Raw genomic sequence first — 18,425 nt, 5'->3', positions numbered from 1 at the left:
TGTTGATATGTCCCAGGTATCTGTCCCATTGCAAGATTCTAACCCTTTGTTACCATATGGAACTGATGATGTAGAAATTATTTGGATTCTGGGTAAAAAACCTGATTGCATGGAAGGTTCACTATATAAAGGCAGAATTTTGAGAACCTCTGTGAAGGAACAAAAATGTGATTTTCATCTTTTACTCAGTTGTGACAGGGACTTGTAAGTTTTTCAAGTAGTTGAAAAAAATTAGTAATCTCCAGGAACCATAAAACATTTGATAATTTAGATACCTCAAACTCTTTATTATATATAAATATATCCATACACTCACATTATATATTTATATTTCTTCCTAGGTCCAAGGTCTTTAGTATAAGCTCTCTAGTTGGTGTTTCATGTAGTCTTTTTTATTTTTTAGGATTTACTTTATTTATTTGAGAGGCCAAGTTACAGAGAGGCCAAACTGAGCACTCGCATTTCCTAGGGACCAGATATATCTGGAGGGTGAGGAGGTATGGGTCTCACATGCCGGTTTTTCTGGAACGTCTTGGCTTATGCTTATTGTTCAATAATTACATTTAGCAGAGCATTTGTCCCGGATGGAAGTGCTCTGATGTGAACAATAAATTGTATGTACACCCTGTCTGTAGGAGAGGAACAAGAAGTAAGGATAAAATGCAGGACATCTGTTTAACTTTAGTAGGCAACTGAAAGTCATAGACGCTTTGAGGAGCGGAAAGAATCAGGACTGAGCTTGAGATGTTGGTCTGCTGACACTGTAGATAATACAATGAGGAAGAAAAAGGAGAGGTTGAGGAGAAGAAATGGAACAGTCAGGACAAAGACGGAGTTGAGGAAATTCAGATGAAGGCTTGGAAGGAACAATAACTGGAACCTAATGTCAAAATATCAGCATTGTTCATTGGTGAGGCAGGAATGGAAGGAGATAATTTCATGTCCTTTCCCTTGGGTCCCTTGGTGGATTGGATCAATGGCTAATCCAGATCCCCCTTGGATACAAAGAATAAGACGTTAACCTTTGGGTCTTGCAACTCTTCCAGCTTAGAGTTGGGTTTTGTAACCATGCACATTTTGCTATGAGAAGGAATTGCTCTCAATAGTTTTTATCTCATCTACATTGTGGAAGATCAAAAGAAGTGGTCTTAAGGACTTACTTCCACTCTGGATCGCTCCCTGTCTTTAGTTCCTCATTGGGAACATGGGGAGAGATGGACCTCTTTATATGTGCTGGGGAAGGGAAGAGGAGGTGATCGGAAATAATAAAAATGTTCATCAATCAACAGATGAATGGATAAAGAAAATGTGGTAGATATTCATAATCACAATAGAATACTACTGAGCCTTGAGAAAGAATGAAATCCTGCCATTTGTGGCAACATAGATTAAAACTAGAGGATCTTCTGCTAAGTGAAATGTAAACAAAGACAAATGTCACATGATCACAACTATATGTGGAATCTAAAAATGTCAAAACCATTCTACGTAGTTCCTGGGGTTCGGGGTGAGGATGGAGATTGGGAAGATGTTGGTCGTAGGATGCAAGGTTTAGGTTACTTCAGGAGATCTATTAGTCGCAATGTATTGTGTATTTGAAAACTGCTGTGTTCTCACCATAAAAAATGCTAAGTATGCTAGGTAATAGATATATTTAGTGTGATGTAGAAATTTTACAGTGTACACATGTATCAAACATTATGTTGTCCAACATAAATACATATAATTTTGCCAATTAAAAATAAATATGTGTATACATACATACATTTTTTGAAAAGCTGGGGGCAGGGTAGTAGTGAACTTGTGGAAATAATTTCTCTTTATCTTTTTCCAAAGCAGAAAAATCACCTTTCTCCTAATTCCCCCTTGCAAAGGCATTTGAGACTGTGTTTTTATCTTAGTAGCTGGAAAACTTTTGGATAATACTTAGTTTTCTATCCAGACGTGGGACACTTTATAGAAAAGACACACATGTAACCCACCCGCCCTTGAATCCCTCCAGTTCACCTTCTGCACGCATTTCCCCTGGTGCTTCTCATTCTGCTATAGAGACTCAGAAATGAAACAGAAACTTCCTGGTGAGTTGACAGAGAGCAAGCTCTTTCCCCTTTTCTCTCCAAGGCGCTGGCTTTGGAGGCTTTGTGTCTGTGCAGGGCTGCTTCTTGAGCCAGATAGCATGGACAAAAGTGCACACTTTCACTTCATCTTCCTGCCAGCTCACTACCACCTGGCCTTGGCCTCTGCTTTGTCCAGTCTTTCTTTTCTCAGCCAGATAAACATTTTCAGGTGTTCTTCAAGCGGGTCAAAATCTGCTTGGATGCAGCACAGCTTGTGTTTGCACAGGAAATTAACTAACTTGTTGGAAACCTGGTTCCGAGTTGTGAGGCTCAAGATATCTCTCAGCATCCATCAGTGAGAGAAGGGCCATTAAACCATTGCAGAAATACAGCCAAGATGGTGGTCTTTCTCTCAACACCCTTTTAACCACCTCCTCTGTGTCTATAGGTCCTAGAGCTATTGCAATGGGCAAAATAGACAAAAATTTCTGCCCCTGTAGAGACTACATTCTAATGAAGCAGAGGGAGAGAGATGGTAGTAAGTATAGTAAATAAATAAATAGGTAAACAATTAGAAAGTGATTAATATTAATAAGTGAGGAAAAAGTGGGAGAGGAGGAAAGAAAATAATTGGGGTTAAGGAGTTTGAAATATTAGATGTGGCCAGCGCTGTGGTGCAGTGGGTTAATGCCCTGGCCTTCAGTGCTGGCATCCCACATGGGCACCTGTTCGAGACCCGGCAGCTCTACTTCCAATCCAGCTCTCTGCTATGGCCTGGGAAAGCCATAGAAGATGCCCCAAGTTCTTGGGACCCTGCACCCATATGGGAGACCCGGAAGAAGCACCTGGCTCCTAGCTTTGGATCGGCACAGCTCCGGCTGTTGGGTCAATTGGGGAGTGAACCAGCAGACGGAAGACATTTCTCTCTCTCTCTCTCCCTCTGCCTCTGCCTCTGCCTCTTCTTCTCTCTCTGTGTAACTCTGACTTTCAAACAAACAAATAAATAAATAAATCTTTAAAAAAAAAAGAAATATTAGATAGGGAAACCAGGGAAGACCAGGTGATAAGGTGACATTCTGGGAAATATGCAAAGGAGGCAAGAGACCAAGCCATAAGTAGTAGGAGGAGGTCCCAGGCAAATGCAAATGCCCTGAGGTGACACCTTCAAGAAGTAGCCAACAAATCAGTGGACTGGAATGGAGTGTTTGTCTACAGCTACTTTTCACATTTTCTCTGCACTGTGAACAAGAACCAAGGTAAGACCTATTGGGGTTCCATATATCCACTGATGTTCCCAAACCCTTTGGAGGACTTGGAAAATAGAGGTTGATGAATCCTGTCCCTAGCTGTTCTCATTGAGTAAATTTGAGGTTATGGCCATGCTTTTGTCTTTGTAGATAGTTTCTAGGTAACCTATTGGTCCAGCCTGTAGAGAGTGATATGTAGGGGAACAGCTCGCTAGATATAATCCATCTTGAGCTCTATGACTAGAGAATCTATGGACTCCCTCTTCAGAGAAATAAACATTGAGGCCAGTATGAGTAGTGTTGAATTAATTTTTTTTATCAGTAGGACAAAGGCATGTGATGACTGGTTAACATTTTTGTATTATATGGCCAGGAAATGCAACACAATGTGGGATTACAATAATTTTCAGCTGCTCTGTAGATTTGTCCTTTGCTCCCCTCCTATGAGACCTAGCTTTTGTGTTCAGCAAGTTCTAGTTGATTAATCCCATGTCTCCCAACAGCCAAGGAAAAGTTTCATAAGCTAACCATGGGGATGGGTGAGTGTATGACTGAGATTTACCATGAACTTGAATACAGCTTGAAACATTCTGGTCTTGTTTTTGCTGCCCTGTGTAGGTTGGTCCTGTGCTCCATCATATCCACTATGTAGAACATATGACCATCCATGATTTTATGGTGAGTTTTACACCTGAGAGCCTCTGCCATGACAGGGAGTCTGACATGTACTCTCTGAGTACTCAGAGGGAAGTCTGAGTAGCCTACTCTTTTTTAAAAATTGTTTTTAAAAGATTTATTTATTTTACTTGGAAGTCAGAGTTACACAGAGGGAGAAGGAGAGGCAGAGAGAGAGAGAGAGAGGGAAAGAGAGAGAGAGAGGGAAAGAGAGAGAGAGGTCTTCCATCCGCTGGTTTACTCCCCAATTGGCTGCAACAGCCAGAGCTGCATCATTCAGAAGCCAGGAGCCAGGAACTTCTTCTGGGTCTCCCACACAAGTGCAAGGGCCCAAGGACTTGAGCCATTTTCTACTGCCTTCCCAGGCCATAGCAGAGAGCTGGATTGGAAGTGGAGCATTTGGGACCTGAACCAATGCCCATATGGGATGCTGGCACTGCAGGCGCCGGCTTTACCCACTTTGCCACAGCACCGGCCCCAGTAGCCTATTCTTGATCAGATGTCTCCAACTGAATGGACCAAATGTGGCCAGTGCCACATAGGAACATGGCAGCTTCTTTGGCAGCCATCAATGGAGACCACTGACATTTCTCAAGACTAAGAAGGGTTGGGGTACAAATGGATATTGCCTTAGATGTTTACTCTAAAGCTGAAATTTGCCTTGAAACTTTTTCTGAAATGTATTTAGAGCCATAATAATTCAAGATCAAATTTCTCAATCTTGGATAAATGGCCCTACTAGATACAGTGTCTTTCTCTGTCCACCTAACTTAAGATTGTACTTCTCCAACCAAAAAGCCCCCAACACTCCGTAGTAATTTTATTCATAACATTCATTACCATATGACATATTGTCTTACCCATTTCATTCACTATAACATCAGTTCCATAAAGTTAGGGAGGTTTGCCTGTCAGCTTCACTGCTATATTCCTACCACTAGGAATGGAACCTTACACATTGGAAGCATTCAATAATGACTGATCAGTAAAGTACATGTATATTGGGGAGGCACCCATATTATTCCATAGCCTCAGTTTTCAATGGCTTTCCATGATTAGGGACCTACAAAAAGAGCCTTCTTCACATTGGATCCAATGGTGGTTCCAGGAAACAGGCAGAAGAGCAGGGAGGCAGGTGGGGACATAGTAGCTGTAGAGCTGGCAAAGGGACAGCATCTGCTTGACTCAACTACAACAGCATCCCCGTGGGATGGAAACCCTGAGGTTTTACAGGTCCTTTCACTATCTTCTTCTAAGTCAACTGGGACATATTTGTTTTACTGGAAGAGCTTGAGTTTATTTCTGAGGACTTTATACATAGCAGAATGAACCTTGCGTAATGCTGACATAATCATGGAAACCTCTCCTACTATTCAGGGCCTGGCTTCTGAGACTGCTCTCATTTCCCTCCAAGACCATCATTCCCCTGGTTGCTACAAAGCACTGGGGGAAAGATGAGCTATAGATGGTTAAGAATTATGAAGAGGAGCAACTGCCTAGAGCAACTGGCTGCACAGGAACTCAGAAAATTATTTTTAACAGAATGGTTGCAGGCTGTAGAAGGCCAGACTGGAGAAGGGCACTGAATGAGGCTGGGAGTTCCCAAAGAGTCCATTCCTAAAGTGAACAGCAATGAGAGGACTTTTATGGGACTTGGAAGAAAAACCCCTTGTATGTGAAGATATGTCAGATATAGATCCAGGCATCTCCGATCAAGTGTGTCACTCTTAAATCACCTTTTACAGTAGTGTCTGTGAAAGCGGGGGGTTTCTGAGGTTCCTGAGGGAACCCCACCCTTCTGAGTGGAATGTGATAAAGCCCAGATTCCATGGGGATTTCCCATGGTGAATGCAGAAGGGGCCTCCTCATTCTTATTGTGAACATGGAGTTTCTCTCTGCCTGTTAGCGATTTGCAGTTATGCATATTAAGTACATGAATATATGTGTTCATGGGTGTGTGTATGTCAATGTTACATGTGCCTATATGAAAGGCTTTCAAAAATTTTATGGAAAACGCACTTTACCTTTATAACTTTTTATTATGATTTGAGAGTGAGCTGTCATCCGCTAGTGGCGGGGGGGGGGGAGGAGGAAGAGGGGAGAGAGAGAGACAAAGAGAGAGAGAGAGAGAGAGAAGCCATCCACTTCTCCAATCACCTATAGTGGCTAGGCTGGACTAGGCTAAAGCCAGGAGCTGGGAACACACTACAGATCTTCCAGATCTACCTCATGAGAGGCAGCGAATCCACCCACTTGAGCCATCATTTGCTGCTTCCCAAGGTATACATTGGCAGGAAGCTGGAGCTGGGAATGAAGCTGTACTTCAACCCAGGCACTCCAATATGGGATGTGGGCATCCCAAGTGGCATCTTAACCAACAGACCGGATGCCTACTAAAGATGCTACTAAAGATGCCTACCAAAGACCCAGAGATGATTTCCAAAATGATCTTCAGGACTGAATACTAAAATGTTTTTTTCTTTTGTAAATCATTTCTTTTTTAGATATTTAACCTGGCCCAAGAAAGAAAGACTACCATAATTTAAAAATTTAATCCAGTTAGATAGAGTCCAATCATTGTGGCAAAATGTCTTTTTTTAAAGGTCTTTTGATTTATTCAAAAACAAAAATATGGAATGCTTATAAAAATAATTTGAAGTTCTGTTAAAGAGGCATAGTTTCTTTCTTTAGTGTTCTCTTGGGCCTGTAGTCCTTGTTTGTTTGTTTGATAGATGAGGAAGTGTTTTCTTTATTATAACATAGGACGACAGGATATTCCCAGCCTATAATCACCTCTGCATGACTCTACATTGAGCTGGTGCTATTTTCCCAACTTACTGAGTTGCTTGTCAGTCATGTTGACTTTTCTCCATGGTCTGGCCTTGAGGCATGGGAAGGTTTTTATTTTCTAAATCAGTAACTAGGAAAGATCTTTGCCCAATCAATCCATCAGGGATAGCAGCTTTAAGATTGAGGTAGTAGAAAACACAATTCCAATTCCAGAAATCTGTAGTGGCCAGAATAAAGTGGAAAATATCTTTGCCACACTCGGGATCTTGTAAAATCTTGGGTTTGGAAGGAATCTTAGAAATCATTTAGGTCACTCTCTGATCCAATGCTGGAATTTGCTTAGAACAACCCTAAAAAGATGACCACTTATATGTCATACATCTACATGAATACTTCCCTTGATGAAGAATTTAGTATCTTCCATGGAACTCTGATGCTTAGCAATCTCTAGTTATTATACATTATTTTCATACCAATTTCATCCCCCAAACTTCGATGAGACAGAACCTACATTTCTAACATCTTCCCAAGTGATCCCAAGCATGCAGACTGAAAGTGTAAGGAACATGCCTTGTCTATGGCCTAATTAAAACCAAAATCAGAAGATTCAGATCCTGACTCCAGAAACTAATTGACCCTGAGCAGGTTTTTAAACTCTATCGTCAATTCCCTTCTCTATAAGCTGTTTATAGTACTTCTTCAGTAAGCAGTTGTGGGGATTAACTAAGGGAAGCATGAGTGAAAAGGCCTAACAAGTCCAACACACAGCAGGTGCTCAATGCATTTTCTTTCCATCCTGTTTTCTTTGCTCATGGTTACCGCAAGAGCTTGAAGTTAGCTGTGCCCAGTTAGATGGCCCTGACTTACAAGGGTTTCGCATATGATTTTTCAACTTTATGATGCTACAAAAGTGACGTGTATTCAGACAACTATATATACGTTGAATTTCATTCTTCTCCCAAACTAGCGATATGCAGTATGCATTCTCTGAAGATGCTGGGGGGCGGCAGTGAACACAGATCCCACTCAACCATGGGATCATGAGGGGGAAAGCAATACACTGCAGTGTTCCGTGGGGCTAAGCCAGAATGCTCAATAGATCAGGTGTAGTCGATGCATTTTAGGTTTAAGATATTTTCAGCTCATATGGGGCAAGTCAAGAGCCATCTATATAAGTAAGGAGTATAGTTGGCTGCAAACATTAGGAAATCTGAATAACATTGGCTTAAATCATAAGGATGTTTACTGTTTGTTTCATAGAAAGTGTGGAGATGGGAAGCCTTGGCTTGAGCAGGTGGCTCACTGATCCCATCAAGAACCCAATTTTGCTCTCTGCTTCACTCTTCTTAGCATTCATTGGCTTTTCTCCAGTGCTTTCTGCAGTATAGTTGCAATATGGCTCCCATAGTTCCAGCCGTCATGAATGAAGTCAAGGCAGGAAGAGAGAGGAGCAGGACCTACAATATCTCCTGTTACTCCTTTCCCGTTTTCTCAGGAAGCAAATTATGAGTAGCATTCCCCGAAGCTTCCTGCAGACTTTTGCTTATCTTTTACAGGCAAGACAAGGTGAAATGGTCAACCTGCACCATGAGATAGGGACTGGAAAAGCAATAAAGACAAAAAGGAAGGAGGGTGGGATTGGCTATGTATTAGCTAACTAATCCCTGGTGCCATAGCAGCTCTCAAGTCTTCCCCGATTGTTATTTCTCAAGCTGATCACTCTCCATGGCTGCAGTGGCTCAGAAAGTGACTTAATTTGCATTCTCCATGCCTACTTTGTCTTCTTGGCTGAGTTAATAATAGTCAGAATGGGACAATGGTTGTACCACTTGGGGTTTAACCAGGGAAGAGAATCAATAACAGTACTATGGGATATGGGATTTAGTGGGGGATTCAATCTTATAAAATGTGGGAGGAGCTGGACAAGTCCAGAAGGGAGAAATGTTGGATCACAGAAATGTCACCAGCTCTCCCAACGCATGGACGCAGGGGAACAAGGCAGAACTTACAGGGAAATCTGGGAATCTAGGCATGTCCAACTGCCAGAGTCTGAAGAAGTTTCTGGAAGGTTTTGTCTCTGTCTCTAGGGAGTCTGGTTAGTCTGGCTAGCAGTTAAGAAGGGCTGAGTGGTGGAGGATGGCTCAAGTCCTTGGGCCCCTGCACCTGCATGGGAGACCAGGAGGAAGCACCTGGCTCTTGGCTTTGGATCGGTGCAGCACACCAGCCATAGTGGCCATTTGGGGAGTGAACCAATGGAAGGAAGACCTTTCTCTCTGTCTCTCTCTCTCACTGTCTAACTCTATCTGTCAAAGAAGAAGAAGAAGAAGAGGAGGAGGAGGAGGAGGAGGAGGAGGACCTGTGTGAATGCAAAAGTTAGGACAAGCTGGAGACTGTTATCCCCTCTTTGTCTTTTACTTCATCTGATCATAATGCTCTAAGGTTGGAGTAGTCTGAATGGGCTCAGTGTAGCTTTCCTAAGCCTAGGAAGTATCAAAAGGTAAGAGAATGAGACTGTGCATTTAAGCACACTTTGGCCATCAGAGAATTTTGCACATTTTCACTGCAGTAAAGAGAATTTTTGGGGAAAGCTTTTGAGAATGTAACTGACGAGGAAATAGGGCCTATTCTAAAGGTAAAAATTGAATTAGCAGGGATATGAATGTAAGAATCTAGTAGGAGAAGCAAATGCAGAATTTAGGTTGTAGGGATAAAGAAGACAAATGGGGATGGGTGTTTGGTGTAGAGGTAAATCTGCTGCTTGGGACACTGGTATTCCATACCAGAATGCCGCTATGGCCGGCCCGCTGCAGCCAGCATGATGCGCCTATCCAAAGCAAGGAGCCAGGTGCTTCCTCCAGGTCTCCCATGTGGGTGCAGGGCCCAAGCACCTGGGCCATCCTCCACTGCCTTCCCAGGCCACAGCAGAGAGCTGGACTGGAAGAGGAGCAACTGGGACAGAATCTGGCACCCCAACCGGGACTAGAACCCGGTGTGCTGGCACCACAGGCAGAGGATTAGCCTAGTGAGCCACGGTGCTGGCCGAATCCTAGCTCCACTTTCAATTCCATTTCCTGCTGAGATCCTGGGAGGTACTGGGTGATGGTTCAAGAATTTGGAACCCTACCACTCATGGAGGAAACTTGGTTTGATTCTGGACTCCTGGTTTCAGCTTGGCCCAGGTCTGGCTGTTGCTGGCCTTTGGGCAATGAACAAGCAAATGGAAGATTTATCTCTGCCCCATGCCTCCCAAACCCCCAGTTTTCGAATAAAATGAAGACAAATAAAATTTTTAAAAAGGAGAAACAGAGGGCCAGTGTAGTGGCTCAGTGGGTTGTGCCACTGTCTGTGATGTTGGCATCCCATGGGGGTGCCAGTTAGAGTTACAGCTGCTCCACTTCTGATTCAGCTCCCTGCTAATGCACTGAGGAAAGGGGGATGATGGCCCAAGTTTTTGGGCCCCCACCACCCACATGAGAGACTGGGTGGACTTCCAGGCTCCTGGCTTCAGAATGGTTTGGCCATGGCTATTAGGGGCATTTAGGGAGTGAACTAACAGACAGATGATATTCTCTCTCTCTTTCTCTCTCTCTCTCTCTCCCGCTCTTTCTCTCTCTATCCCCCCTCCCTTCTCACTGCCATTCAAATAAATAAGTAAATCTTAAAAAAGGAAGCAGATGATGGAATATGAAGGAGAAATTCTATCCCCACCATCATGTTCTCACATAGGTTCTTCAAATCTCCACCATTAATTTTTCTTTCTTTAACTTCTGTTCCACAACCCCATGAAAGCAGTTTTTCCTTAAGTGTATTTTTTGTTTGGAATTGAATCTTTTATCTTTGTCTTGACTTGGGTATCAGTAAATGTTTAGCAGTATGTTAACTGTTATCTTTTGTGTACTAAAGCACAAGATTGTTTAGAATAATTAAATCATGAGATGTCTCCTATCCCCATCTTAGCACTGATAGATCTTCTTTTCATCCAGGTGATAAAAGCCAGGCATCTATTAATCCACATCAACTTGTCTCATGATACCTTGAGAAATTATGAGTGTTATCTAATCATGGAAATAAGTTAAATTCCACTCTTCATATAAATGTGTGTATTTTATTCCTATTGACAAAGCAGATAGATCTGTGAATGAGGCCATTTCTCTAGTCCGTTATGGAACACATGATGTATTTATTATTTCTAAGATTTGTTCTTTAGGGTCAATTTGTCAGAAGGATGGCCTGACCTGTTTTCTCTGCACGGCACACTGGATGACAAACAAATGTCTTCATTTTGAAGACACTGCTGCATTCTAGTTACGCACAGGATGCTGCTGGTTTTATTTCACAGCAGGAAATTGCCTGACCATGGTTCTTTCTTTATTTTTTTTTTAAGATTTCTTTTATTTATTTGTAAGACAGAGTTACAGAGAGAGGTAGAGACACACAGAGAGAGGTCTTCCATCTGCTGGTTCACTCCCTAGGTGGCCAGAGCTGAGCTGATCAGAAGCCAGGAGCCAGGAGCGTCTTCCAGGTCTCCCACATGGGTGTAGGGCCCAAGGACCTTGGCCATCCTCCGCTGCTTTCCCAGGTGCATAAGCAGGGAGTTGATCAGAAGTGGAGCAGCCGGGACTTAAACTGGTGCCCATATGGGATGCTGGCACTGCAGGCTGGGGCTTTAACCCACTTCACCACAGTGCCAGCCCCCGGAGTAACTTCACAAAGCTTTGCAGAGCAGGTAAGTCTTGATGGTAGTCCTCACAGAACCAACAGTTCCCAGCTGATTTCCTATTATTATTGTTCAAATGGCACCATGCAAGTGCTGGGATTTCCTTATAAAAAAATTGTAACCCTAGAAAAGTCACATTTCTAAAAAAAAACACCGCACAACTTAAGGATATATACAAAAGCAAGCACTGTAAATTCCATACTGCCCTGGACATAGAGAAAAAACAGATGGAATATATTGGAAGGCCTGAGGGTACAGATGTCTTTTTGGCTTGTGTTCAGACTGGAAGAAGCCCTTTCTGTAGCTGAGTCTTTGATAGGAAACATTCAGATACATGAAGAAAAGTCAAGTGCACAAGGTTTAACGGGTGTTTCTCAAGACAATATTACAACATGCAATTCTAACTACTTCAAACACATGTTTTGAGTGGGAAAAGTTTTTGCAATGGTGTTTGAGCTACATAGTGTCCTTAGATCATCTACACACAGTAGCTCTTGCTCTAGCCAAAGAAGAAGAAAAAAAAGCTTACTCTGATGGAGCCCTGAGCCCTTTGTTCATTACAAATGTTGTCACCATGATATTTTATAAACTAGAAATAGGTGTTTACTATGTAAGCCTTTCCTTAAAAAGTGAAAAATAAAATCAGCTTCTATACTCAATTTTTGGGTCCTAACAGAGAAGTCAAGAAAAATAACTTCTAGTGTTTAGTGTTTAGTTCTTGCTGCAAAATTGATGAAAATTTATTATAGACAACATAAGAGAATTTATTCAGAAAAAGTTGAGAGCACGAGAAATCCGTCTATCAGGAAAGAATCACAGTTGACATCTTAAAAAACTTCCCAGTCATCTGTGGAATTCCTGTGTATCCTTTTATAGATTCCTGCTTTTTTTTTTTTTTTTTTTTTGTCCATCAGTATGTTGTAGAGGCTATTTCTTGTCAATAAATATAGATATAAATTTCCAACTTAAAAAAAAAAAAAAACTAGAGCTCCCATCTGCTGGCTCACTCTCCAGGTGCCCACAAAGGCTGGGGCTGAACTGGACCAGGCCAAAGTCAGGAGCTGGGAACTCAATCAAAGTCTCCCCCATGAGTGGCAGAACCCAGCTATGTGAGCCATCATCTGCTGTTTCCCAAGGCACACATTAGCCAAAAGTTGGGATTGGGAGTGGGGATGGAGTCAGGACTTGAACCCAGGCACTCTGTATGGGATGTGAGTGTCCCAACCAGTGTCTTCATCCCTAGGCCAAATGCCTACTCTTAAATTGCAAAGTTTAATGACTGCCTGTATTTAATCTATAACCTATCTAACTTGCCCATCATTTGCATACACTGATTGTTTTTATCTATCATCCTATCTATCAGTTTTAATTTTTTCAGTAACATAGCAATGACTATCTGCGTGTACTTCTCTGTGTACTTGCCTAATTATTTCTTTGGGTTGAGTTCCCAGAAGTAAAATCACCAGATCAACAGGTCACAAGTTTAACATCTTACAGGCACTGCCTACCTGCCTGCCAAAATTCTCTACCTAGTACATTCCCTTCAACAGGGCATGAGGGTGTCTTTTCTCCATATGCTCCCTAGCACTGGGCAGTATCAATCCAGTTCATCTTTGCCTACATGAAAGGCTAAAATAACCAGAGCAGCAATACTTGTTGTTCTTATCTGTCTATTGAAAGTTGTTACTGGGTTTGTATATCTTGTAACATACTAATAAGCTCTATGAACTTCTGTTTACTGTAGTTCTATTTTCCTTCTTGAGAGTCCATGACAAACGTAAGTTGTGAAAAAATTATGCATGGATTTAAATAACTTTTGCAGGGCTCACACTGTGGTGCAGTGGACTAAGCCTCTTCCCACAGCTCCAGCATCCCATATGGGCACTGGTTCGAGTCCCAGCTGCTCCATTTCTGGTCCAGCTCTCTGCTATGGCCTGGGAAGGCAGTGGAGGATGGCCCAAATCTTTGGGCCCCTGCACCCTTGTGGCAGACCAAGAAGAAGCTCCTGGCTCCTGGCTCTGGATCGACTTGACTCCAGATATTGCAACCATTTGGGAACTGAACCAGCATATGGAAGACTTCTCTCCCACTGCCTCTGCCTTTCTGTAACTCTGCCTTTCAAATAAATAAATAACCCTTTAAAAAATTTTTTTGCACCCAAAATAAACAACTTTTATTACTCCTTTTCTATGAACTTCTTAAAGTACCTTCATATTTAAAGAGCTCATTTGATACAGCCTGGGAGTTAGCAGGCCTAGCACTGAATCCTGTGATACTAGCTCAGGGATTAGTTACTTCTCCTCCCTAGGTGCATCTACAAAATGAGGGAAATTGTAACCCAAGCACAGCCCAGAACCTACCTTCTACCATTATGTAATCAGAAGGGAAGGTTTTACATTTGTTTGCTTTTGGTTTGGATTTTCATTGGCTTATTTTTAAAAGTTCTATGGACCCCTGGGGTAGGCAGCCTATAAAATCGCCCCCAGTGATCCCCACTTCCTGGTATTCACACCCTGTGTGATCGCTCCTTCAGTTCGAGCTGAACCTAGTGTCTCACTGCCAATCAACAGAGTCCATCCAAGATAATCGGATGCCACTTCCAAGGTTGGTTTACCAAAAGACTCGGCTTCCCTCTTCCTCAACCTCTCTCATCTTTTTTTTTTTTTTTTTTTTTTTTTTTTTTTTTGAATCCTGGCTCTGGGGAAGCAAGCTGCCATGCTGTGAATACTCCACAGAGAGGTCTATACGGCAAAAAACTGCTATCTTCAGTCCATCACCAGCTGGGACTTGGTGGGTGCCAACAGCCGTGGGAGTGAGCTTGGAAGCATATGCCTCCCTGGTCCAGCCTGGAGATGTCAGTAACCCCAGTCTTCAACACCTAGAGGCAGTGAGTGGAAGACGCCAAGTGAAGGCACATGCAGGAGTTGTGCCCAGATCCATGACCCTAAGAAACTGTGAGAAAATAAATGTTTGTTGTTTTAAGACAGTATTGTTCCGCAGCAACAGGTAACCAACACAACAGCTGGATTATCCTTATGACAGTTACTACTGAATATTTGTGAGCTCCTACCTCCTGCTCCTGGTTGGCCATGTGTCACTCCTCCATCATCATTGGTCTCCACCAGAATTCAGGCTCTGGACTCAATGTATGTGGCCTAACCTCAGCAAAGAGGTTGAGGGAAAACTATGCTTTTGTACTGGCCATGCCCTTTATTTTCTGTATTCTGATGTATTGATATCTAGAACCTTGCTGACTCTGGAGGGACTGTTCCTTCCAGGGTTAGCAAAAAAGACTCAGTCAAGAACATGATTTTCATGGGGCCGGCACCGCGAAGTAGAAAGCTAAGCCTCCACCTTCACTGCCAGCATCTCATATGGATGCTGGTTTGAGTCCCAGCTGCTCCGCTTCTGATCCAGCTCCCTGCTAATGTGCTTGGGAAAGCAGGAACAGATGGCCCAGGTGGTTGGGCCCCTGCACCCACATGGGAAACCCAGGTGAAGCTCTTGGCTCCTGGCTTTGGCCTGGCCCAGCTTTGGTCATTGTAGTCATTTGGGGAGTGAACCAGCAGATGGAATACTCTCTCTCTCTCTCTCTCTCTCTCTCTGTAGCTTTGTCTTTCAAATAAATAAATAAATCTTTAAAAAAAAAAAACATGTTTTTCAAATGCAAATAAACCCCTCCACAGCCCTTATCTCCAACCATCTCTTCTACTATTCTCCTGCCGTAATTGCCCAAGGGCCAGGTACTGTACAGCTAGAAGAGCACCCTGTGTTCCAGAGACTGAGCATTCAAATTTGCCAGTTCTATGCTTGTTGCTCCTCCATTTTTGATTTCATCCCGAGAAAACCACAATGAAGGTTGTTGTCCACATTTTCTCCATCCCTCTGTCTCCTGACCCATCCCTAGACTTCTCCATCTAGTCCCCCACTATGCATGATGTGCCTCTTCCTCTTGAATGTGAGTGTAACAAGCTGTCTTGTCACTGGCAATCATTTTCTGCTCTGTTGGCCTCATCATAGTTGAGTAACAAGCACACCAGTATTAAAACAACTCGCTTGACTCCTGCTTGCATTATTCATCTCGATACTTCCTTGACCAGTTCAGGTAAGTGAATGGCCATGATAACAGGTAACCAAAGGCAAACAGTATTTCACAGAGATCTACATTAGCTAACAGCACAATGAGAAAGAAACACTTTTGTAAGTGCACTTGATTTGAGCAGATTTCCTTGTCTATTAATATGCAAATCAGCATCTCTTCTCCTTTGTTTATTACAACTTTCAGCTTCTGCCTTAAGCTCCCCAGGATTTAAGAAACTGGGCTCCTTAGAGGTGGTTACTCTAAGAGTTACATAAAGACTGGTCTAAAGCTCTGGAAATATCTTTTCAAGTAAGATTATTTGCTCTCTACACCCTTCTACCTTCCCCTTCCTTTTTTGTAACAACCATTTATTGAATACTCATGAGAAGCTTTATCTTGAAATACAGAGACAAGACAAAGACCTTCTATCTGCAAGTTCACTCCACAAATGCCTGCAAGAGCCAGGGCTGGGTCAGGCTGAAGCCAGAAACTGGAACTCCCTCTTGATCTCCCACATGTGTCCTGGGGACCCAGATACTTGAGCCATTGTCTGCTGCCTCCCAAGGTGTGCCTGAGGAAGCTGTATCCCAGGTCAGAGTAGCGAGGAGAGTGAGGTGCAGAATATGAGGGTACTTCAAAAAGGTTGTGGAAAACCGAATTAAAACGTGTTCACCTTGGTGCCAATAAATCCACGCATAGTTTTGTTGTTGGTTTTTTTTTTTTTTTTTTACTTATTTGATAGGTAGATTTAGATAATGAGGGAGACAGAGAGAAAGGTCTTCCTTCTATTGGTTCACCCCCCAGTGGCCACTATGGCCGGCGCTGCGCCAATCCGAAGCCAGGAGCCAGGTGCTTCCTCATGGTCTCCCATGCGGGTGCAGGGTCCAAGCACTTGGGCCATCCTCCATGGCCTCCCGGGCCACAGAAGAATGCTGGACTGGAAGAGGGGCAACTGGGACTAGAACCTGGTGCCCATATGGGATTCCGGCGCCGCAGGTGGAGGATTAGCCAAGTGAGCCACAGCGCCAGCCCCTCACGCATAGTTTTTTTATAATACACATTGTCCATGATCTTTTTGAGGGTCCCTGCATATTCAAGAATACACGATCGCCGAATGAGCTGGGTTCTCTGCCCAAACGCACACAGAACCAGTCCGTGACACACTTTATCTGCAAGGCCAAGCAGAATGAAGACAGAGGTAAAATCCAACATGTCCTTCCCATCAGGAGACTGGGTAAAGTTCTACAGGATCAGGAAGCAGAAGTCTCGACATTCACACACGTTCAAGGCAAAACTGTGGATTCGTAAACGGCAGAGTCTAGTCAGAAGATGCCCAGACGTGTTGGACTCCTTGCTTCCTCAAGTCCTGCACTCTTCCGTTTCCGCTAGTTCTCCAGTATTTGGTTCCGCCGGTGGGGAGGGGGTGGAACTTTGGTTCCGGGCGTCATCTGTAGCATGTGCAGTTTAAATTGTCACCCCGAGCTCATTAAAAATGATGTAGGCTAGGTTGGTAGTCAAGCCTGTAAAAAGAAGTTAAGAAACAGCGATTTAGTAACCGGACTGTGTGGCTGGAAACAATTGTTAACGAGTGGGGCAGGGAGCGGTTGTCCCCTCACAGGGTCTCCTGTTGACACGCTCAAAACTGAAATGTCCCCAGGTGTGTTCCTTGTTCGTTCTGACAAACCTCCCTGGTTTCAGCACTACGTAGATTATCTTTCACATTTCCCACACACTTGTTTACCTGAGTAGGATGTTATTTTTTTTTTTTTTTTTTTGTAGCAAAGGAGACAAATTATTCCTGAAGAGAAAAAGTAAAAGGTTGTGCTTTCTTAAAGTACAATTGAATTCTGTCACAATTTCCATTTAATGAGCCTATTTGTCAACATTGCATTGTATCTAAAGATGTTTTTACCCACTCCTATTTGTCTTAGGTTGAACTAAGTAGTATGTAATTTACTAAATCAGTACAACATGGAAAATGAAAGAGAAACATGTCTTTCTCTTTGTTCTGCATCTCAGCTGTGAGGTGCCATGAATCTTATACCTTGAGACTGCCAATCATTTCTGGTTCTAGAACTGCTCTGGTAAAAATTTAGATATTCTGACAGATTATATTCAGACTCTCTCTCCTCTCTCTCTCTCTCTCTCCCCTTCTTCCTTCCCCTTCCCTCCCTCTCTCTTTGAGACTCTTCTCTTTGTTTAATGAACTGCCTCTTAAATAATGCTCTTACTCTGTTAGAGAAGAGAACTATTGAATTGTCTTGGATGTGTTGACTAGCAAACACATATAAGCGGAATAGCAAGTAGCAGGGCTTCTGTAACCAAAAGAAGTTTACGAAACATTAAATTGTTAAGGGAGTCACAGTGTTTCAAGAGATTGACCTTGAAGTTTTAAAAAAGCGAATTGATCCACTGGAACAAGTACAAAGGCAGCTTTGGTGCTAAATGTAAATTGTTAAAAATGGTTCAGGGTAACATCTGCCTTGGAGTATGCCTTAATCAGCACTGTGAAAAATGGAAGTTTAACGATCTACTATAGTGACTTCGGAGTGAAGGATAAACAAAGGATGAAAGAGTTTCTTGCATGGTTTGTAACTGATGCCATGACAAATGTCAAGAACCATCTGCCTCAAACTTATCCAAACTGTCATCAAGTATTCTAATCCAGTCAAACGAGATACAACTAGAACAACCTATGCAACTTGCTGAAGGCTTATCAAAAGAGTTGTAAATAAAGAAGAAAAAAACCCATCAACTGTGTAGCTGCAGATTGCAGCCAGCTTGCCTGTGGCTTTGAAATTCAATCCCATTTCTCTAGTCTGACAAACTGTACTAAATAGCAAAATGGATTTTTATTG

This window comes from Oryctolagus cuniculus, chromosome 18, assembly GCF_964237555.1.
Source record: "Oryctolagus cuniculus chromosome 18, mOryCun1.1, whole genome shotgun sequence".
Lineage (NCBI taxonomy): Eukaryota > Metazoa > Chordata > Mammalia > Lagomorpha > Leporidae > Oryctolagus > Oryctolagus cuniculus.
The sequence above is the reverse complement of the archived record's forward strand: the minus strand, read 5'-3'. Positions refer to the sequence as shown.